The 25,105-nt window shown below is 41.5% G+C and overlaps 1 protein-coding gene across 5 annotated transcripts in view; it reads right to left on the bottom strand.

The window, feature by feature from the left end:
- TPST2 (tyrosylprotein sulfotransferase 2) overlaps positions 1 to 25,105 on the bottom strand; it is a 207,327-nt gene that overhangs the window by 104,151 nt on the left and 78,071 nt on the right. For all 5 annotated transcript variants that reach the window (XM_069214689.1, XM_069214686.1, XM_069214690.1 and 2 more), the window contains one exon: positions 1,072 to 1,134. The gene's annotated coding sequence lies outside the window, so the exon portion shown is untranslated. The remainder of the gene's footprint in view (positions 1 to 1,071; positions 1,135 to 25,105) is intronic.

Genomic DNA, 25,105 nt, shown 5'->3' with positions numbered 1-25,105 from the left:
GGGTTGCTGAATGATGCTGCAAAGCAGGTCACTGCAGCTTGCGCCATATGTTGCCCATCTAGCGTTGCCAATGACAGTACCAACACAACTATCAATGACCACACTCTTGCAAGTGCGGCAATTCAGACTATTCCGGCCCTCCAAACTATAAAAATGACTTGGGAGGCACTTTTTGTCATTTCTAATTCATATTTAATTAATAAATAAGTGTTGTTTTGCTCATCTCTAAATTAGCCAAACAAGGCCACCGTGTGGTAGACTGTCATCAATACGGCTGTTGACAACTAAGGGTCGGGGCGAAGCACCAGAGACCACCGGCTCAAATTAGGCACTGGCTTTGACACGTGAAATGGCCTATTAAGCACTCACTCATCCGTCCATCCATTCAACAATCCCAGTGCTTATTCATCTGTTAATGGATCCACTCCCTTAGTAGCTCATACGCCCACTTACTCACCTATTAATCCATTCACCCAACTCATTGATTACCGATACACACAAACACCCATTTACCCCAGCCACCCATGGGCCTTTGAGGCGCATTACTGCCTGTAGGCACTGATGCTCTTTTCCACATGGAACCACTAATGCACTTTGTTGCTTACGGTATTTGCTGCATGTGCTACCAGGGTCCACAGATATATGTATTGCTGGAGCGAGTGTGGTGCATTAATGCAAGTGAACATTCAATGCCTATATTGATCCGTTTCCAAACGTGTATACATGTATACTACAGGTCAGTGTGCGAATTATTGCTGAGTAGTTTTGTGTATGTGTGCACAGACAATACACAATTCAAAGCTATTGGCTTAGCCAGTGCTTGTGTTTAGTTTTTTGCAGTATGAGTGACACGAAATATTGAAAAGTTGAACATTCAACAAATGTTCAGATTTCAAAAGTTGTTAGAAATGCAGAAAATAGGTGCCAGAGTAACCTGAACTATTCTTCACTGTTTTTTTAATTTGTCTTTTATTAATGGATGCAAAGATGACAAGCCAACCAACATGAAATATTCATGGGCGATCACCCCCAAACGTTCAATACAAACACACACTTCTAAAATAAACCTACCTCTCGGTGAAATATTCATCTGAATGTCTTCTACAAAAGCAGCCACGACAGACAGCAAATAACCTAAAGACAAAGTGAATATGGATTTGTAAAACCATGACACTTAGTGATGATACGTTAGAGATCAATGTTCATGTCATATCGTATGCCCATAGCATACTAAATTAAGCAGATTTCATATAAAGGTCACACTGCAGATACTCTGAGGACACATATCATATAACTGACTGCTTAGCAAGACTATAAATAGAAACTGTACAATTATATACTGAGATGAATGTCGAATTACCATGCAGCCCTACAAATACTGTGCAGATACATTTACAATTACCAAAATTATCTTTTTAACAGACAGAGCAAATCAGACACTGATATGTCAAAGAACGGGTCATTCATCAAAAATACAATGTTGTTTATGTTGTGGTTTATACTTGCTCATGTCTTTGTAAGAATTGCACATGGATTAATAACAAATAGGCGCAGAAATACTGGTATATGATTTAAGGCTTTACCGAAGTTTGCATCTTTCAGAACAAATTGTATATTTCAGTTGATTACTGTGTCTAATTAGTAGGACACACCTGTGACAGAATCGATCAAGCACTGGCAAAGCGAACAGGGCTGGCTTGAATGACAACACATTCACAAACAGGTATGTGCGAACGTATTTCTGTGTAGCAGCACAATACAGCCAGGCCTGCTGATGCTCTGCACTGGTGGTGATATAGGTGGAATTAGTATAGGTGGGTGTGGTGGGGTATTGGTGGCCATGGCAATTTTGGGGATACTGTTGGAGGTATTGGTGGTTGTGGAACTGGTGGAGGTATAATGCTGGTATTGCTGAGTGGTAACTGCGGTGGTGTACAGGAGATTGTGTTGTTAGATTGGTGGCATTGGTAGCGTAGTTGCAGTAATATGAGAAACACAAATACATGTAATAAAATTTGTGATAGTTCAGTGTACTCTTTAGATAGCCAACAGCATGAAGTGAAAAAGAAATACTCGTCTGCCAGGAGACAAAGCTCACTTTATGTATCGATTTTAACGAACTGGAAAAATAACATTTGACAGCTAAAACAATATGTAGCCAGGCCTATAAACTTTAGACTGCACTTGGATCAATGCAGTGGGCTACAACACGAAAAAGAATTGCTCTCAAAGACACATTCAATGCTACACAAACTTAGTTTTACGTTTTAGTATTTACAACGTATCACATGTAACTTATGGATTTCAGTCCACAGATAACTTTAGAATGTTATTGTAGAGCAAGAGATTTTATAAAATATTTGAGAATACAGTTTTCTAGCGGCACAAAATCCCTGAAGCCTTGGTCTATTATGCAGCAATCACGGATTTTTGCCCTACAGCTCCCGTCATGGTAGTTGACTGAATTAAGTCTGACGACACACTGGATACTATATTTGGGTTTTCCTCTGGTGTCAAACGTACATGTAGGTAGTGCTGTCCGAGAGGAAACAGACAACATTTGGAGAGCTTTTTGGTGTCGATGCACTTGACAATAACCAGACTGCAAACGGACTCAAGTAAAAAACAGGAAGCCAGTTTGCTTCACAGTATAACTCAAGCGTGCAGAAGAGTCTATCCACTGAAATTTAAAACTGGGAATGACAAACTACGAAGCACCTGAATCTCACATCTTAAAAGTGGCGACCACTAAATCCGGGCTTTCAATTCACTCCTTGTATTTATGTTTGGATAGCTAGACCACTGACAGAAGTACGGAAGACAAAATATGTTCAGGGATCTCGGCCACACAGTCAGCGCTCACGCTTATAATCTATACACCGATGTTAAGAGCGGGACTGTCTCTCACAACACACTGGCTCCCACTCTAAAATCCGTAAAATGAAGATTTACCATGAATAATCCTGGTGAACCACTGTGGTCCTTGATAACAATATTACCGACTAAATGCGTTACCTCAGTGGGGGATCTTTCTCCACCATGTTCCAACTTCATGGCGATCAGTGCTAGAGTCCTTATGGCATCAGACAATCCAAACTTCAGCAAGAATATAAAGAACAGGCTGAGTTCTTACTAGCCATTTTAACCTGTTCATCAAATAGTGGTGTCAGGACCAAGAACGTTCAGAAACATTGTTAGAAATCGGGTCTCTAGCTGGCAGAGGTTTGCACTCTGTCCAAGTAGGAACCACAATCCTACTTAGGGCAAGTAAGATACACCCTAAAACATTTCCTGTGCTCACTCTCTGGGAGTTGGCACAGAGCAGTCAGGCTAAACTAAAGATATAATCTGTGAAGCGTTTGTTCGCGCGCACACACACACACGAGGACTCCACACCAGTTTAGGAAAATAGCCAATATTTATCGGAGTCAAACAAGACCAAAACGACAAAAATACATCATACATAAATCAAGTTATGAATTTGGAAACTTTAAATCAAAATGTAGTGCTTAGAAGATGAAAGCTCCACCCGGAACTATCTGGTTGCGCTGGACCAGGGAAAATCCAAAAGTGCAGTCCAACCGCGATGGAGCGAGGGCCGGGTAGAGGAGTGACGCAGACCCACTAACATTATCTTTGTTGCAGTGATGCTCAGTGACGATGTGTTGATCCAAGGAGGGGATGCGTTGCATCTGCAGGCATTGTGTCATTTCTTGATTGAGCAATGTCATTGATTCAATGTCCAGTAGTGATCAGTACTAGTTTTGATGCATCTGTGCTGCACCAGGCAAGCCGAGGCTGTGTATTAAGTCGGGGGTCATTGTGTCGTGCAGTCGCAGAGCGGTGTCTGAGGCTTCAGTGCAGGCAGAGGCCAAATGGCTTTTCTGGAGCAGGATACGTCGGTCCCAAGTGACGCGCTGGTGTTGTTGCATCAGCTCATGTGTTGCAGCACCACACTCACCTCCAAGGGCCCACGACTGGATCTGGCACCACTTGGCAGATCCGGACTCTCAACAGAGGAGTCCAGAGGCTGGTAGCAAAATGCAGGTGAAGTCGTTGATGTCCCCGAGACTTCAGAAACTGGAAATAAGCTCAGTCAGGCCCTTGGAGAAACTTTAGATTGCAGGATGTAGAGTCAGATCCAGTCCCCTCAATCCCAAGCAAGAAGTAGCAATCAGCAGGCCAACACAGCAAAGTGGCAGACCCTACTGACAACACTGTGATTCTCTTGGTAGAATGTCCTCAGTCCAGAAGGGTTCCTAGTATATGGTGTCAGAGGCCAAGTACTTATACCCAAATGCACCTATGAAGTGGGGGAGACTTCAAAGAGTGGTTGTGATGTGCACCAGTTCTCTTTCAGCCCAGTCCTGTCTGTTCCTGAAGTTATGGCTGCCTGGATGGAATGCACTAAGGTAGCTGTCCCCTAAACTTACACATTCCAGACGTGGATTGGAAGCAGGCTGAGGCATAGGATGGTTAAAGTAATAAAATGCCAACTTTCTAAAAGTGACATTTTCAGACTTGCAATTTAAAAACCTCCTTTACCACAAGATGGGTTTTTAAATTGTGAGTCCAAAGACACCAAACTACATTATTCCATATTTTCCCAATTGGAAATTAAATGTAAAAGATGTTTCAAGGCAATCCTCATACTAGCCTATGGGAGAGATTATCCTTGCAATTGTGAAAAACAAAGAGTTCTTCACTACCTGGACATGTTAAACTTGAAAGTACATGTCCAACTTTTTAAATACACTGCCCCCTGCCCTTGGGTCTACCTTAGGGGTGTCTTACATGCAATAAAAAGGAAGGTTTGACCCTGGCAATTCGTACTCTTGCCAGGTTGAAATAGCAGTTTAACCTACACACACAGGCTCTGTAATGGCAAATCTCAGGCATGTATGAAAGGCTACTGTAGTGGGTGACAACCTGTGCTGCCAGCCCACCAGTAGCAATTGACTTACAGGCCCTGTGCACATAGTGCACTTTACTAGGGACTAACTGGTATATCAAATATGCAAATAATGCAGACGCCACTGTTACCATGTATAGGATACAGAGCAAATGTACTTTAGCAATGTGTAGCAGTGGTAAAGTGCCTAGAGTCCTAAAGCCAACAAAAACCGGGTCAGAACAAGCACTGGCAAAGCTAATAGGCTTTGTCTTTTTTTCCATGCAACTGGCCTACAAATATTAGATACATGTTGTAATAACGTTTGTTTTATTACATTAAAAACAAACATTTAATAAAATTGGTAAGCCAGTTGCATAGAAAAAAGACAAAGGCAAAACGTATTGGCATGCATGTTAGAAGAAAGAAGACAGGAGGTGGAAGAAGACCGAAGAGGGCAGAAGACAGAAGGTGTGAAAAGATGGAAGAGAGAAGGCGGTAGAAGACAGAAGACGGCATGCTGAAAGAAAACCGACAGCAACGAAGGAAGAAGACAGAGGACAGCAGCGAGGAAAGATGATGACATGCAAGAAGAAAAAAGAAGTACCTTCAGCGTCGCAACCAGAGGAAGGACACTGGCTAGTGTCCAGTAGGAAGTGAACAGAAGGAGTACTTGGTCCACAGGCAACTGGGTCACAAGATTGGCGAAGAGAAGAAGACGGCGACACAGAGTGATGTGAGACGATGTGCTGGCCAATATGATGCAGGCAAATCAGAGCAACGTTTGAATAAGCCTATGGTAAGTTTAGGTAAGTAAGTGGCAGGTTCCAAGCCCCTTTTAATTTTTTTTTTTTTTTTTTTTTTTTAAACTAACAAAAGATTTACCAAGAATGCCCGCAATCGAGCATGCAGACGAACCTAAAAAGAGGAGGAAGAAGGCAAAAAGCCTGGGGATGACCCAGCAGCAAGGGCCATTTCAAAGGCACATGCATATCAACAACAATTGCTAAGCCACTGTAGCACTTGATCTGGGCTCAGAACCTCTAGGAGCATAAAAACTGTAAATGAAGGGACACCTTTTGCACATGTCTAAATAGAGTCCACAGGGACAGAATAGCATTTTACCTGCTTGAACTGCTCACAATGTACCGCACACAAACACATTTTCAGTCCTTATGGCTCCATCACTAGCTGTCTCCGCAGTAATCTAGAGATAGTGCATGTGTTACTTAACTATAGAAGCACATGCCCTGGTTGACTACTTGACTGCCTTATTCACAGTACAGTTCCAACTGCAAAAAAATACAATAATAAACCGCTATACAGGTAACTGAGATTTGAATTAAAAGAGGCTGTTAAGTTTGCCATGCTGCTCATTTAGTAGTTCTCTGAAAGTGGTACCCTTTCCTCCATGTTACCTAAGGACAGTGCCACGTGCTGAATGCATTTTAACTTCCATGCTGATTAGCAGGAAAGCTACATGGCAGTGTAATGTTCATTGCTCCGCCTCCTCTAACAAAAGGGATCAAACAAGGTCAAACACTGCCAATCTGCACAACTGAACCTACTAAACCATACATTACCTAGCAATGCCGAGGTTGCTGATAGACGTCGCCCACCAACCATTGAACTCTTTGCTCCAAACAGTTTGGATGCCTTAACATAAGATAGCAACTTTGACCTCAATGAATTCAGATAAAATGTATATGCAGTATTTTCAGTAGTACACTACTGCAGAATGTGTACAACAGCTGTTTAAACCAACATAATTATTTTAATTTATGTTCCAAAACGATACTTAGTTTGGTAAACATGTACTCTCATAAAGTTCCTTGAATGCGAAATAAGTTTTTAAAGAGATCACAGAGCCACTCCTCACAGGCCTAGCTTGATAAAGACTGAACATCATCCTTAATTTTACATCAGCTGTACTTCTGCAGACAGTTGCCAAGGACTCCACAAATACCTTTTTATTTACAAAACTGTAAGGAAACTGCGTTGTGTCAATTTGTCGACTGTTTTTTTGTACATGGTTTATGTACTATGTAGCTTGTTAAATGCTCTAAATGAGCTAGTGACTCGAGTATTAAAATCACTGTAAAGTCCAGCAATTCTGGCTTGTATCAAAGTGCCGAAACGTTTCCATCTATGGAGTCGCTCACTCATTCAATCATCACCTAAGCACTCGGCCACACATTCTTCCATTCATTCTCAATCTTACATTCAACCCTCGGCTAAAATACCATTCACAAACTCGCGGATATGGAGGCACCTTCAAAAAAAGCCTGACCGATTGGGCTGTACCTTAAGCTTATTGAAACTGCCTCGTGGTGCGTGAATTTTGGCTTTTTGTATTATTAATCCAGTACTTTATGTGCCAGGACACAAAGATCAAAACATGATTGAGTATATGCTCCGTCCTGACCTTGGAAAACTTGAGTGCTCAACATTTCACCCTCTCTACTGGCGCTAGCACGCGGCCTGTTAGTGAGAGGACAGACTGAAAAACGACTGCTGTTCGTCGTTCCAGGTGTGTGTGAGAAGCCTACGTTACTCCTGCATGGATTACATGTTCGCTGAGAGAAACGTATACTGTGGTTGCCCGTGCGGTACTTGTGTGAAGCTTTTAGTGCTGAAACACATTTGACCAATAGTGTGTGAAAGCGAACCTTAGAGTGTTGGTGTATGCGGGGTACTTGTTCATTTTCTACGTGAGAGTTTGTACTTTTAAGGTCTGTGTTGTAACTGTGCTATGTGAGGGAAGCCGATACAGTGCTGTCCAAGCCCATGTGCGTTTGGTGGGAATTTGCACTGTTGCTTTGTTGAATCAGTTCTCTTTGTGCAACGAAGTTGCTACTATTACTGCCCACTCTTCCCTGCGTGTGAGGTGAGGCAGCAGTGCGTCTGCCCGTCGTGGGTGCATCTGAGATAAAGTGTGCAGTGGTGGGCAGGTGTGACCTACAGCATGGGCTGTGGGGGGATAGCTGGTCGGATCTGCAGTGGTGACCAGCAGTGCTGGGCTGGTGCGATCTGCACCGATCGCCCTCGGTCTTGGACAGGTGTGATCTGTAGTGGTGGTATGTAGTAGCGGACTGGAGTGGTATCTACATGCTATTCCAAATTATGTCGCTTGCCCTTAGTGTTGAAGTAAGAGCCTGGTCTGCCTGAAAAAATCATTTTGTCTCAAGATTAAAGGACACTGACTTTACAGGTGGCCCAATATCGTGGTATGATTAGAAAGAAAATACCTGGGAGCACAATACGCACCTCTTGGAGACTGCTGTAACCCAGAAGGGATGAGGTTGCCACCGTCTCTTGGTACCCTCCAGCGGTATGGTGCTGCAGGGTTTTGGTGGGGGTGAGGAGAGGGGGGAGGTTCAGGCCTCCTCTGCTGCAAAGTGTTGCTGGGATGGCTGAATAACGTTTTGCCCTGTAGCTAGAAGGCCCAGCAGCCTCAGTGCTGCACTGAATGATGCCCCCCAAATTCGTAGAGTGCTGTCTGCAGTGGGGTTTGGCTTCCTCTACCATGGGACTGCCCCTGTACCACATGGTGCAACGAAGCTGCAGTCCAGCCCTGAGGCCTGGTGATTCTGGGATCCGCCAGGAAGTGGAACTTCATCAACGCACAACGCCCTGGGCTTAAGCCCCAAGAATCCACAACAGGCCTAGAGCCATCTCCTCTGATGTCACCTGGATGTTACACAGGAAACTTAGGGAAGTCAGCATGGAAGAAACAAAAATCACCCACTGCTGTCACCGTCACCGTTGCCCAACAATAAATATCTGTTTATCACTCCTTTGTAGAGGCTGTCTGAGCAGATAGATAGCAACACCAAAGGATGATTGACGGAGTATTGAGCATTTTTAAACACTCACCCCCCAGTCACAGATCTGGGTTTAATCCATCATTCTGTCGCTCACCATGCCACCCGTTTGGACCCAGCCATATTTTGTGATATTGCCTTCTGCGCCCCAAGTGGCTAGGGTATGCCCAGACGTGGGTCCCTTGCTTGCTGTGCCAGTGGATTCAAGCTAGCCTGGGTGATGAAGGATGAGGCCCTGAAACCAGTCCCAGGATGCTTGAATCCTGTCCAAGGAGGACCTGGCTTGGCAGTTCGGGCTGGACTGCTCCCATTGGATGCAGGGTCAAGACTGATTTGCATATAGCTGGGTCCAAACTGGGGTGACATGGCAAGAAAAATAACAATGGATTAAACCCAGATCTGTGACTGGAGGGCAAGTGTTTGAAAAGTTTAAATACTCCGACAGACCGCAATTACAGCACACTCAGACCTGGCTGCAGCAACAGAATGTTTGTGAGGAATCAAAAAGTATTTTGTGAGTTTTCTTTTTTCTCAGGTGTGATGGTGGTTCTCTGTAATGCACATCTGAAATATGCATAAGCTCCTATTTATGCTGCTCTTCCTTCTGACATGCGCACCTATAACCCACCGAAGTTCAAAGGATACTGCTCTCCCTTCTATTGTGCCATCTGTATACTGCAGAACCTCCCACAATGCTGCTCTCCATTCTGGCATGCACATCTGTAATCTGCAGAAGGTCCTAGAATGCTGCTCTCCCTTCTACTGGGCACATCTGTAACCCGCCGAAGCTCCTATGATGCTGCTCTCCCTTCTGCCGTGCACATCTTTTAGCCGTAGAAGGTTCGACAATGCTGCTCTCCCTTCTGCCATGCACATCTGTAAGCTGCCGAAGCTTTAGTAACTGATCTGGCCTTGCTATTCTCCTCAAGCTTCGGTGCTTACACAGAGAAGTCACATTATAAATTCAATTGGGATGTCGGCTAAATGGCTTTTGTTGCCTATCCAACAAATACATATCCCAGGTTCTGTGACTTGCACTGCTGTGATTTAGTGACCCCTTTTGGCTGCTTTCTGTTTGCTTACTTGACAAGGTTCTTCATAATACAAATTACGCCAGTTGGTCCTGAGGATGGTCCAGTGTGCTTCTCAGACGATTTGGGACCGAAACGTCAATGCAGCAGTCACCACAGTTATCTAAATGATAAGAAAAAAATACCTTCTGCTTGAGGAGGATTATTTTGTATCTCAAGACTAAATAACCGGGTGATCTGCGTGGTGATTTGGATCGTATGCACTTTTCAATATTGAAGTCACTGTTGCCACGGCCAGATGCGACTCACTGATTTGTCTTTGCAACAAGCATATTTTGTGTGACTATTGTATTTGATATTTATACATACTGAAGTATACCTTACATATGATATATTCGCCTATGTTTTGCTAGTTACTGCCTGTCATGAGGTTACCAGATATAATCTTTACTGCTATTCTGAAAGAAAAAAAAAAAAAAAAAAAAACAACATATTTAAATTCTTCTCCTAGAGGGGCTCCTTTGGCATGTTTACATTTATACTTAGTCTCCTGGGACCTTATTTGGTTGCCCTAGCGTGTTCTGGTGGTCAAAGAAATTAGCAGCATGGAGAAACACTGCAGTAAATCTGTTTAGCCCAACTGATTGCAAAGTTACATTTTAAAATATCTTGTAGGGTTAAGGCACCTGTGAATTATAATAAGATAATTCTGTTGGTTAACGTATTTGCTGGAGAGCTCCTTGCTTTGTCTAGTTCTAGTTTTGAATCAAAATAGCATAGAAGGTTAATGTCTCTCCTGCAAAGCACATCTTGTACATTATGTAACATAAAGATGACAGATTTAAATTTTATGTAAATGGCTGAAGTGAGTTACCGCTTTTTACACAGAGATCCTTTTGTTACTCGCAGTTCCTAAATTGTTACTGTGTTATTTAACACATTCTGCACATTGATTTACACTATTGTCAATGTAAAATGTGCTTGAGTGATGTAAAGCGTTCAGACACCTTGCATTGGGATGAGTAGCGCTAGAAAATAAATAAAACTAAATAGCAATATTTAAATTATTTGTGTAAACTATTGGGACAAACCAACATATGTGGCATTCCTACAATGCATGCATACCTCTTATATGAAGGGACTGAACAAAGTCAAAAGCATGCCTCTCTTATTTACGTGTGAAGTGATAATGTGTGTGCCTTTGTTTTGCCTCCATTGCATTTACGTTTGAGGCTCCCGATAGCTTCCAGCAAGGACAATCCAAAAAAAAGGAGGCTTGATGGCCCATTAACTTCGGCCTTTGTTACAGGCCCGTCTGTACGTTGCTGCTCGGAACGAAAGCCAACAACGCGCAGGTGCTGCTGAATGAGTCCCAGTGTCTGAAAATTGCACGAGGTAAGTGTACCATATTTCTGTGGGGCCAAGCGCTTGCCAGGGCGACGGCGTCCACCCTGTGAAAAGAGTGGGCAGACACCGTCTACCTGCATGCACCCTCAGCTTATGCCCTGTATATAGAGCTAACTTAGCTGTAACAGGATGAAAAGCAAAGGTACAGCCTCATCCAACGACTATCTAACTCTAAGAGGACTTAGACTGATAGATCCTGCAGCCTTGCCTGCTGGAGGATTCTGACTTCCATTCCATAGACCAAATCAGAAGGCAAAATCTATGACTGGAATGACCTGCTTGGGATACCCGAACTCCACTGGTCTCGGCCCACCATGAACAGCAATTTTTGATTGACATTTTGATTTTTGTTGGCATCAAAACTTTACATATTCAGACCTCCGATCCCATTTATTGGAATGTAATAGTTTTGAAATCATTTTCTTTACTAAAATTTTCTCAATTTTTGGATATGGGGTTTTTATTTTGTTGCGTTTTGCTTTGACACTGCTAAATACTTTACACACTTTCTTAAATTAAGACCTGTCTGCTCTGTGTCATAGCTACCAAGTGTTGAGCCCAGGTTTATTTATTAACTGATGCTGTACCTGACAGGAGTTTAGAATATTATATTACTTGGGAAGGACTCATAGCCTCCTCAATTATTAACCCGTTTTTCTAGAAAGACACTGAAGTTGTTTAAAGTTGACATCAGAGGTGGAGAAGGGAGGATGAGAAAGTACTTTGAGCTTACGGTTGCTGATAGAGAAGTCTTTGAATGATCTGAAGGGTGGAGGGTCTCTTTTGAGTTTAAATCAATGCATATGATGGATATTTTGCAGGCCATTCGGGATAGTGAAGTAGGGTCAGTCTAGTCCAAAGACATGGGCGGTTTAAACAGTGTGGTTGCTGAAGGTGTAAAGAGGAGGTTGTGAACCTAGTCTTTGGGGTGTGTTGTTTGGGTGACATTCTGTACCAAGTGAGTGGGTCATGAAGCCACAAAGGGGAGTGCTGTGGATCGGTTAGGTGGATGAGGTTGTGGGAAGGTCTGAGAACTCAACTTTGAAGTCTTTGTTCTGTCCATGAGGCCTGTAAACAAAAGTGGAAGGTGGCGGACTGAGTTGTGGAGCGAGGGCACTGGCATGCAACGAGCTCCCGAGACTGAAGTGTTGCTTACTTGCATAAGATTCAGGACCAAGAGGACATACGGGTAATGGCAAGATCTCTTCCCTCATGCATGCAGTTTAGGACTCCTCCCTTTTTATAAACATGTTTCACTAAAAGGACGCTGTGACCTGTGAGAACAATTAAATCTAGTATGTGTGAGGGTGAGACATTTTTCCATTATAAAGGTTGTCTAAAGGTCGTGATGAGATCTGTGATGTCTAGAGCACAGGCAACTGCAGAGGTGTGAGTTAACGAATATGAGTTGGAGTATGTCATGGTTAGTAAAACACTTATGTCTGGGTCTATGTTGTATGGATGCATAGTGGTTGTGTGGTCTAGCCTTGCTGTTCTTGGTGGGGAGGGGGGGGGGGGAGGGGGAGGGGGAGAGGATTAGAGAGAGAGAGGAAAAAAAAAAAAAAGATATGTCAGGGAGGAGGTGTTTTTGGCGACAGGGCCAATGAGTGAACAGTCAGGGAAGAAGCAAAAACTTTAAGATAGCAATCAGTGATGTCACTTCCTGTAGAAATGGATGATGGGGACTTCAGTGATATCAACTGGACTTATTTTACATCCTACAGAGATGGATTCTCCCCATTTTCTCCAATGGTTTAAGCTCCTCATTGCTCATACCATTCTCTATTACCCTTGAGGTGTCACTTCCATGTGATAACAACCAACCTGCATTTCTGCGCAGAAGGTGCCAAACAGCTAACAAAACAATGGTAGTTCAGAAGATCATAAAATGGTATGAGGCATTGGTGTAGATGACTGGTATTTTCTCAATTAAGGATTCCTAATGAGCACAAATAACATTCACCATAATAAGGCTGAGCAGCCTCCTCATTTAAAGTAGCCATCTTCATTTAATATGGCAGCTGATGGATGCTAATCTAATATACAGTGGCTAAAAATTTATCTCACTACTATTCTATTCTAGGCGATTTATAGAGCACAAGGCTACCCCAGGCGGGCCTCCCATCCAAACAGACTTCAGCCCAAAACACCTAGTTTACAGACAACCACGCTTTTAGCTGCTTCCTTTGTTTTCTATATTGTGAATTCTATCTGGTAAGGAGTCCCATAACTTGGGGGTCAGATAGGAAAAAGAGGGGCCACAGACCCTCGCTTTATGGATTTTTGGAGCTGACATCTGCAGTGCAATGGCAGACCTTAAAGCCCTGGTGGGACTGTAGGGGTATAGAAAACAATCAGTTGAGGGCCTTTTATGATATGCCCTTCAAGGAATAGAGTGCTTCAAATTGTATTCTCTGCTGGATTGGTAGCCAATTTAGAGATGCCAATGAGCCTGGCACTGAACAGTGTCTAGGAATTTTTAAAAGAAGGTGAGTGGTGGCGTTTTGCACTACATGCAGTCTTTTGATAATATATTGTGGGGAACCAGGACAGAGGTAATTTCCTTAGTCCAGGCAGGAAAGAACAAGCACCTGTACAATTTGCCTTCTAGAGGGAATCTGTTGCAGATCTAGTATTTTCCTAAGTACGCCGTAACAATTTGCTGCAACCTTCTTAGCCGGAGTACCAAGGATAAGTATGCTATTAAGCCAGATGACTAGATTTTTAATGACATTTTTAAGCGTGGGAGGGCTTCCTAAAGACTCTGGCCAACATACCAGTGACAAGCTTTTAAGGTTGCTGCCAACAATCATAACTTCGGTTTTACAGTAGTTGAGCTTGAGGCAGTGATGGGCCAACCAATCAGCCACTTCCTAGGCAAGGTCCAAGATGGGAACTCTTTTGCGCAGTTCTCTGTGGGTAAGGGCAGAAGTGTTTGTGTGTCATCTGCACATGTGACTGAGAGAACAAAGGTTTGGACTATCCAAGACATGTCAGGGGGTGCAACAAAAAAAATAATATATATTTAAATTAAGTAGGGCTTAACGAAGAACCCTGCGGGAATCCACATTTTAAGGGGAATAACTCAGAGAAACAAGGGTTGTCACATACTTGAAAGCTCCTATCTTTTAAAAATGTGAGCCAATCTAGAGCAAGATTCCTTACTCCCACATTCCCCAGTCTTCACAGACCATTTGCATTTTAACCAATGCTTCCTTTAAAAAAATGGCCGCCTGATTTCCACTGCCAAGCCCTGTTTTTCATCTTATTGGCACAGTTGGATTTGTACCACGCATCATGAAATTTGGCAGAACATCAATGGCCCTCTAAGATCCTGTTGCATGTCTAATTTCCAGTTAGGACATGCTGACTGAGCTATATTTGCAGTGCTTGAATTTCTACATGAAAAATACTGAAGAGTTACGCTCTGCCTGTATGTTTCACGAATTAAGAGAAATAATATGTTATATAATAGAGGAAGAAAAGACATATAGAAACAAAACAAATAATAATGGTTTTTAATCCTTTTATGTATACACCAAACAATGTTTATGATCCGAGTATGAAAAAAAATAATGTTTATGACTCCTGCTTTAGACAAATTTTCTTAGCTCACTTTTATTTGTTTCAGCTTGTGGTACATTTGTGAAAATGTTGAACACTGGACATTGGAGAAGAGCACAGAGACATCTTTTTGTAGCATAGGTTTTGCAAGTACATGCATGCGTAAGTTCTGTGGGTAGAGGCTTTAGAAATTTCACATGTTTTAGCACCCCATCAATATCTCCCAACCAAATTCACACAGATCTTTCTCTACATATGCATGATCCAAAACATTTACACATCTTCTGATCAAGTAGAACACTCTTTTAATGTGCACAAGCACAGAATATGACGTCGGTGGATTGTCACTTAGCGCGACTGATCTCTTGAACTCACTGTATTTTAAAATCGTCAAATGTGTGACAGTCAGAACTCATTTTCCCACACACGCACAAGGTATATTTCTATGTCTTTGAAGTCACATTTTTTCTTCTGCCTCAGCAAATCCTTTTAGAAACTTCACAGGTTCAGCAGTTAAGGCTCCAAGCTTTGTTCCAATTTTGCTCATAATGTCATCACCCGTAGGAATATGTGCCTTGATATGAACACTGAGCATCTCAGTTTCAAGTTTCTTCTACAGATTATGAAGAGGGATCAAGTATCTTTTCTCGCTTGTTCCATAACTCATCCATAACTCTGACAATCCTTGGCTTATGAACATTGCAATAAATCTAAGTAGCACAATAACATATGTGTCATTTGACAATACAATGACTAGATTGGAACCATTTCGAACAGCCCACTCAACATGTGGCACAACATAAAGATCAGCCTACACTAATTTGCTGTTACGTTCTTGAACAATATGGCCCTTACCTTTTGAATAGGTCTCTGCAAGCACCAAACTCCTCATTGACAATCATCCGACTTGCAATAATTGGAAATTCAGTGTTCACTGAAGCACAGGAATGATTTCATCTTGTTCGACGTTGATGACCAGAATGTATCAAGTTGCACAAGTATAAGTGTTGAATTTTTGATGTAGGCAAGGTCAATTGTTCCTTGTAGACATTCGTCCGATTCTCTTGCATTCTTTGACAGTTAAGATAACCGTCAAAGACAATGTGCAGTTCTTGCAAGGTGCACACTGACTTTGTTATCAGTAGAACAGTCTGAACAACCTCTCCAAAGTTTTGCATGGATGAAACCCTGACCATTCGCAATTGTGACATGTAGTCCACAACAGCAGTTTTCAATGAGGACAACTCTAAGCATTGAAGTTCTTCAGGTGAAAGCTTTTTTTTTCCAAGCTCTTGCAGGAGTCTGTGCTTCACTGGTTTGGCTGCAGCATCCCATCAAATATGTTTGTTGGAAAAAGATCATGCAGCAGAATGTCCTTGATAAATTCATCTCTTACTTTTGCTACATCCATCTCTCTATGTGCTTGCAAAAGCTGCTTTTTGTAACCTGTTTTGTGATGGCTGGTTGGACAAAACTCTTACTATGGCAATTAAAATGTGAAGTTTAGCTTTAGGGATTATGTCAAACAGTTTTATCTTGTTCAATACAAATCTCTCCTGCTTCAGTTCTGCGTACAGTTTCGATCCATACTCCGGGACATCTAGCAGACGTGTCCTGATATCATTATCTACATATTGTTTGGTCACAAATTTGTGTAGTCACACAAGCGCAGTCATTTCAAAGGGCCACAGACCCTGCATGAAACAAAGAAGGCAGTCAACATGTTTATTAAAATGTTACACTCTCTTTCCCACAGGTTTGTGGTGACAATGGTCCATTAATTTTAAATTTGTCATCTCTCTGACAACATTGCAAATAGAAAGGACTTCATGGTAAACTAGCTGCCATCAAGCAACATTTTCACTTTTACGTGTCCGACTAACAATTTCCTAGGAGCTTTTCTGTGATCTCTGGATCGTCTATTCCAATTTCATATCTGGATCCACAGCACTGAACCTTCACTCTCTGTCTTTCACCACAAAATGTCTTAGGAGGAATTTCTGTAGAGGTATGGTTTTCCAACCTCTAGCTTCTTCACTCTTTCTAAATACCAGAACCCTTATCTCAGGTAGTTTATGCAATCAAATTTGCAAAACACAATAGTCTTCATGGGCAGCTCCCAATCACCTTCCTGATCAGCATGTACCACCAGATCTTTTAACTAGATCTATTATGTGTAAAACATTTTCCCAGTACTTGCAAAGTTCTGATTTTGATTCACATTCTTTGACAGACGGTACAAAGTTTTTTTTTCAAATTTTGAAGAGAGTGTATTCAACAGGGCCTGGCTTTACATTATGTCCTTTGAATGAAGTGCACCCATTGCCTTGTTCACTTTTGAGATAATATATGCAAAACTTAATTTGTCATTCTTGTTTCAGAAAGCATTCCAATGCAATGTTTCTATAGCCTCAGATACGATGAACATACCTTGTAACAAATTAACATAATGAGTTCTGCTGAATACTGACTGGACAGTTTTGCTTCCAAAGATTTCAGCCTCAATAAGTGCATCGCCTATGTGACATCAACTGAGATAACTTCATGCACACAGCAACACAAATCTTTCGTCATGTGGAAAACGCCCATCATTGGACTGGATTTCTAATACAAAATGTGAGCTAGAATACGGAAAATACCTTAACCACAGAGAATTGGCAGGATAGGCTGGTCTTCAAGCTGAGAACACACATTTTGGATTTTTTTTTTTTTTTTTTTAAGAGCTGTGTATACTGTTGCGTAGTTTGTGACTGGAGATGGTATTACAGGTAAAATCCCAGCCTTCTTCAGTGGGACGGTATTCTGCAAGATCAGAGCATGAATTCCAGCCCACCTGAGGAACTGGCTTTTCTTCATCCTTCAGCCGGCACCAAAAAAGTGATATGATAAATTCAGCTAAATCAGGTTTGCAGACGCAGCATCGGGTAGATCCATGTCCTCAGCCACTTTGAAACTTTCTGCTAGACTGGGACGTGTTGATGGCTTGTAGTGATTTTGCAAACGTTGGCAAGGCAGATGGGTTATAAGTTTGCAGCTTTCTTTGTTTATATCTACACCGGACAGCTTGTTTTCCAGAAGCTACTTCATTGGTAAGTCTGGAAAAAGCACCATGGCAGTATCTTGCGTGCTGGATGTTTCAGACAAAGTATAGCGGTCTTCTAAATAAAAATTATCAAGAGCAGCAATCGTAAATCCTTTCCCTGCAAAGTGACTTGGAAGTGGTATGCTGTCGAATTCACAAGATTTTACAGCATGAGCTGCTAACAAGTTCCTGCTCCCTACTATGTCATTATAACTTGTTGATACACCAATCATATTTCATTGAAGAGAATAGCTCTCTGTTTTTGCACTGGTCATAGATGCATGGCCAGTCATCATGTGTAGCAGAGTTCTCTTTTTTGCAGTGATGTAATTTATAAAACACGACTTGGAGAAGAAAGTACATTTGCACAGTATAAGTCTGTCTGTTCATGGGACTGTCTTCCACTTCTTCGCTTATATCTTCAAAGCCATCATCAATGTTGTCAGTTTCTGTTTCGAACTCAAGAACTTTAGTTTTTAACAGTTTAGCCTTGCTGATATTGAACAATGATGTAAAAAAATGTTAAGACAGCATTAGGCATGCTTGTTGACTCCCATGATCTGCAGAGCTTTAAGTCATCACAAAATTTGTCATCAAGTCCAAAATCTAAATCTTTAAGGATGTTTTTTAAAATGGTTCCTGCTGATTTTACTGCATCCTGTGATCTTATTTTGGAAGAAATAACTTCAGGAGTCAAATCAGTTGAGAACACCAGAAGTGGCTCTCTTTTTGCTAGACTGACAAAAACCGATTCGGTCATTGTACAATCTCACCAGAGAATCTTAATTGCATTATTATGGGTCAATACAGTTTAATCAATGTTGTCCATTATTTCTCTGATCTCACTGCGTGTCAACCCATAGCCAGCACTCAAGAGTGGCTTTAAAACTTAATTTGTTTTTGCAAAGAGTGCAAACAACTGAAGGATGTTGGTTACGTTGCTGCTGGGAGCTCATTTTATTTCATATTTTTTAATGTATGCACGCATGCAGTTCGAATGGGCATGCAAATCTGCTGCAAATACATTCATCTCGCTGTTTAGATCAGCTACTTAGTTGAAAACTTCTTCTTGGAACAAACTAGCTGTAGATAAAAACATGTTGTCTCCTGAGAATCTCATACTCTGTACTTTTTTCTTTCATCAAGCCCTTTGGCCCTTGTTCTGGCTAAATCACAGATAACACATTGAAGATCCTTTGCTTTCTGATCAGTTGTTGGAGGTGGACGAGGGGTAGCCATCGATCTTCTAAGTTGATGGGCAATCGGTTTGTATACGATTTGTAGCACTTGTTATTACAATAAAATAGTTGATCGTCTTCACCCATCAGTTTCAATCTTCTGTCCAGACGCAGTTATTTCGCTTTTCTTTTGGATTAGTTCGGCATACGCCACATTTTTCTTTGTTGAAGGAGTTCTCGGATTTTGTAGTTAGCAAAACTATCAGGAGGCAAAGCTCCTCTGCTACCACCTGCTTCGCTCCTGTTTACAAATTTGAAGCAACGGAAACCTGAAACAAAAACAATATTAAAATAAATTACCAATATGATGGCTAAAGCCCATCATTAAGAGCCGCCGTTTTGGAAAATGGCATAAGCATTGCTCTGAGGAGTTATTTTCTGTCTCTATAAGACAACCTAACCTCCCAAATCTATGTTTTGACACCAATATGAAGTATATAGGTCTCATGGTTCCTGAAATATCACATCATCACTGCAACACATCTGACATTTTTAAAAATGTCTTACAGAAAAAAAGAAAAAAAAAAGAAAAAATAAAATAAAACGGTCCGCAATAGCGATGTCTAAGTTACTTTTCTAATGATACAATAACACAAATCAAAAATGAAAGTCTCTGGACAATTTTTTTTTACAAGGTGTATCAATCCACCCCCTTAGATGCCCAGTCGGCCTAATTTATCTCCATGGAGAAATTACATGACTCAAATGCAAACTAATCCATCTTGGGCTGGGTCTGGGACAAGCTTTGGTGTTATCTTCTGACTGTTGCAACATAATCTACACCCTCCACCCCCTTCCTCCCGCCCCCACTCCCCAAGAGGATGTGCATAGCGCTTTTTTTTTTTGTATTCATAAAAAAATTAGCAACTTGTGGTCTTCAAACAGCAGTCCCACTGTTTAAACCTAGCGCTTTTGTACGGTGTAACAATTCCCATAAAGAGAAAGAAAACGTTATCAATCCATGAACATTTAAAAGCTTTCTAAATACAAACAAGACTTGAAAGACACCCCTGGGATACTTCGGACTGCATGCAGCCAGCTGATAGACGCACATTTGTTACAAGCACGAGCAGCAGCAGTTCCCAGATATAAACCACCAAGATGACGTACTGCGTTCAGGGCCCACCGACATCTCAGGACTTTGCTTCTTCCTTACCGCAAAGAGACTGCGTCAGTATTAAACGGTGCGCTTTACAAACGTAATAACAATTATACATAATGCCTTTACATAGCCTAGCACTTGACACTTGGGTGTTAATTATAAACAGACCCACTGCAATAAACATGGAAAGGGTTGAAGCAAATTCAGAAAAGCTACATTTCAATGTTCGCCCTTAATGAGCTTCTGCTTTCATCTTCTGCAGAAAAAAGGAAGAAAATGTCAAAAGGCACAGGAGCTGACCTTTCTTAACTCGCATCGCTGTTCAAGTTATGCACCAGAACAGGACTATAACCTTTTGTTCAAACCAAAGAAGGTCTGTCAAAGCAAGGGATCAGCGTCATCACCACCACTACAAATTAAAGAAGGGCTGGTTTGTTGCGCTGTAACTTTTAAACGATGACTCAACAAAGCCCTAATTAATTCTGTATGAAAGTACAATACATAGCTGCAATTCCAACTTGTTAGCGCAGTAAGGGCACAGGTTTCGATGAGTGTAGGAGTTTCTTTACAACGTTTGAGAGCACTGCGCTTACTTTTGGAATTAATAACCTTCTTGCACGAGTGGCAGACAATAAAAATACGTTTAGGCACATTTTCGTGGTAAAGTTGGCACAGTACAGAAATAAACTGCCCTCGACTCCTAAAGCCAATGTGGGCGCATATTAATATACTCTCTGATGTACTGGCTCTGGCCTGAAGTTCTGTTACAACGAGATAAGGACGGATAAGAATAGAGAAGTAGCAAAGGAGGAAAGTAAAAAAATAACTGAAAGACAGTATTTATGTAGGTCCAGCCATTATCGAAGCGGCCTTGGTGCGTGCTGCTAGTCGATAACAACGATAAAACTAAGATTGGGCATTTTTCATCTATGGAGAGAGATATCTACATCATTACCGATGTGTACTGATGTAATTTGTTCTTCGTTAATTACAAGTCTACTAACTTTCATCAGTATCCTTTTTCTGTTTGCCATTGAATACTCCGAAAATGCTGCATCCTGGGTTTGTTGACAGTTGAGGAAGTGGCACCTTATAGCAATCTTGTGTCCTCAGTGTTACTGAGGGCTAGAGGAGGGTCTTTTGTTTGTTTGTCCTTTCTCTGGTCAAGCTTTTGGCATTTTAATTTAAAAAAAAAAACTACTACATACAGAAAAAAACACAGTGGGCTGTGGCTTCGACCCTTTCATCCAATTACCTTCTTCGGCTAGCCTCTTTCAGCCACTATCTTGAGACGTTGTGAGTCACGTCCTGGGTGAGCCTAGTGGAGAATTAATCTCTCATGTAATGCCACTTACAGTTTGGGTGTACTTTTCTGCCTCCACCTGAGAGCTTGCACTTAAATGCAGAAGGGACTTCTTTACAACTATAACTTCCGTGGTCTGTTTCTCCTGGCTCCCTCCCATGTGTCTTGCTCCAGTGTGCTAACACAGCACGTGTTAGCACATTAAACCCAGACCTACTAGGTTTGCTAATGTTTACTTACTTTCTTTTGGGTGCTGGAACGTTTTTGACTGGGTTTAATTTGAAATGGGTTTTTGTCCTAAATATTTAATACCTTATTCTAAATCAGGGCCTCAACGTATTCTCAATGTCAAAGGCCTCCACACAATATAAAGAGATGAAACATAACTGAGTATTGAAAAATAAACTCCCAATGTAAAGGACAAATCACAAAATTAGTTTCAGAATAGATAGGACATGATTTAGCTTTCTTTATTTGTAACCAACAAAATGGGTTACTTGTTTTGATTGGTTGATCACTATAACCTCCTATTTTTTAATTTCATCGCACAAGACAGATAATGAGACACTTCACTCAACGTTTGAGCAGCAAAAGAGTACATTAAAATGTTTAGCGCTCTACAGCCAATTCTCCTGACCTACTAAAACGTGTCATCCACATCTCCCTTTTTCAACTAGTTGTCGTTTACATCACCTAAATTTCAATCCATATTCAGGGAATTTCTCAAATACTCAGGTTCCAAAACCTGTTCCTAGGCTACAGAATTTCTTTTTGCATTAGTTTTTTTCAGGACAAATTATGAACGTCAATTGATTTCTTAAGCAGGTTCAGAATCTAAACGTTTACCCTCTTTGTATACATGATCATCCAATGGGTTCAACTAAGATGGATGCACTAACTTACACACAAATCCTTAATTAAAAAAAATCAAAAAAGTGAAGGATGGGAGAAAGAACGAAGACTAATGTGCCAAGTTTAAAATAATTTTTAAAGATTTAGTAAGCATTAACTAACAAGAAAACACTTCGTAGGTTAATATTGAGGGTGCTTTAAAAGCTAGTTCCCGTAAGTACTATACTTGCCATTTCAACACATGAATAAATTTTTTCAACAAATATTGAAGTTCTTTAAAAAAAATGCTGACTTGAGACACACTGGAATGCACCTTGAAATATCTTTTGTTACTCTGAAATGTCACCTACAAACAGAAATCACCTACAAAAAAGTGTGTGAAGTGCTGCACTACATGGAAAAAGCGGTTTGCTTTCTAGGGGTGAACCACTCAGGCAGGGGTGGTTCCACCTGTGGGGCGTTTGAGTGTTGCCCCCCCCCCACCTTCCCAAAATGAAGCGCTTGTGGCATAATTTAAAAAAACAGTCCTACCCAAGGACAATTATTTGCCTACCATGGCTGTTTCGCGCTGGGTGTGGTGTGGCGTGGCGTGCGGGCATCAAAAGCCAATCCAGCTGATTGGCATGGTAGAGACGATGCTGCTGCAGCATGAAGTTTATTGCGCACCTTCGGTTGGACAGGTCTCTTGTTGTGGTCAACTCGATATGTGCACAACAGGCTCTTAGAATTAGCTCTCTGTTAGGAGCCAGGGGGAAAAAAACATCACTCCGCACCGGTCTCCTTGGGAGCGTTGGTTTTACTTGTCCAAACCAATCTAGGCTTTGTTCTCAAGCAGCTTTAAGTATGAGAACAAAACCTGAATTGGTTTAGGCAGACAAGCATTGTCCCAGTGGGCCATACTTTCAAAGCAGCACCTTGGGCAAGGTGACTAAAGTAAAGCCACAAAGTGATATGTTATGTCTTTAAACTCACAAAGTGATAGGATATGTCTTTAATAGCGACACAAAGGCGCTGTTTTTCCCATCATGCACAGCACCTGTGACCGCATTCTCCACGAGGGAAGCAGTGGAGGTAGCAGGTGTCTTCTCGCATCTTAGGTCCACGCACTCGGACAGAGCATGTACAGCTTAGCCTGCTGCACTTAAGATGTCATACCAGTTATTGGCAATCAACATCCATCCAGACCAGCATCATTCAGTCAGGTAAAGTACTGACAAATACATGTGAAATGCATGTCTTAACAAATGCACTTTACGAACTGGAATTACTAGGACACTAGATTTTGAGAAAGGTAGAAATAGTCAGCTCATTTGTGTATTTGCATGTTTATTTAATATTTCAAGCGTTTTAGGAGTTGACTCAGTATACCTGGTATTTCTACTGTATCACCTGTTACATTCCTAATTTGTTTAATGTATGATTTCATCATTATTAACAAGCTCTCAGTACCAACAAGCATCTCTCGATTAAGTATTTGGCACAAAATAATAAAAAAATATTAATAATTTTGAAAAAATGTTAAGTGTTCTGCTTTTAAAACTACTTCAACCATGATGTTCCCTACTAAGGTTTTTCCACAGTGATAAAACTGGGTCTGTGCAAAGTAATTTATCAGATTCCAATCTCTTGTTTTCAGCACGTGAACACTACACAGATCTAATACATTTCAATTAATAAAACAGCGATTCCGAAATTATACAAAATACGACCATTAATCAACATGGAAAAAAAAAAAAAAGGCTTTAATTGCAGCGACCAGATAAGTAACAGACTCGGGGTCAAGCAAGGCCTTTAAGATCAGAATGGAATCATTCCGTGTAAGATGTCTGTGTCGAGTGTACCAAAGTTCATCTCATTAATTCCTACCATTAAATATTCTGCAACTCACTTTAGCAGTTTTGCCTGGAAACATTAGCAATCTGTTAATGTGTGTTTGTGTTATCTGGAGAGTGCATGTATTGGCAAGGTGTGTGTACCTCTGTGTGCGTGTGTGGTATGCATGTGAGGGTGTGTGGTATGCATGTGAGGGTGTATGTCCTTGTCTTCGCTCACCCATAAGCATGCATGCATGCTTTCGGTTGAATGGATGTGGGTACCTATATGTATGCTGTGCATGTCCCTGTATTTCTGCGTGCATGTTGTGGTTCTATACACAGACATGCATGCCTGTTTCAGAGAGATGTATACCCTATGCTCTACCTCTACACCTGTCCAGTAGATCTGTTTTCATTTTCTTTTCCCCGAGTGGTGGTGGTGGGTGCAGAGGGTACAGTTTTATTGGGTCAGCTGAATTCCTGTTGCGGTCAGTTCCTTTTCTAGGTATTGCAGATTCCAAAGTGGTCAGAGCACAACCTGACTGTGCCAGTCAGTGTTGGAATAAAGCCTAGTAAAACAGGTCTCAGACAGAGTTGAAGGTCTAGCAAGGGCAATTCCTCTTCTAACTTCGCATTACTCCAAAACAAAAATGATTTATCAGTACTTTAATTAAAATCCAACTGCCCCACTTTGAGAGGCTGGTCCAGCTTTGGCAGACGTCACAGCGGGGATTTAGAAGCAACTGTGCTTTATGGTTGGGAGGAGAAGCTGGTCGTAGTGAGATGCCTGTTCTCGAGGTTTGGTCTATTAACATAGTAATTACTGGAACAGAAAAAGGAATCAGAGTAATGAGATTTTTGAAGAGTAAGCAGATCGTTACATATGCTATCCAGACGCAACAAGCAGATATGTGGACGGTTGTCTTTTTGGTGGGAGAGGAGGTCGTAAGTGGTTGCAGGTGTAGGGGGACCAGAGTTGACAGTGAAGAAGCATCCC

Source organism: Pleurodeles waltl, chromosome 11 (genome assembly GCF_031143425.1).
Source record: "Pleurodeles waltl isolate 20211129_DDA chromosome 11, aPleWal1.hap1.20221129, whole genome shotgun sequence".
Taxonomy (NCBI): Eukaryota; Metazoa; Chordata; class Amphibia; order Caudata; family Salamandridae; genus Pleurodeles; species Pleurodeles waltl.
Note: the sequence above shows the minus strand (reverse complement) of the source record. Positions and strands in the feature narration are given on the sequence as shown.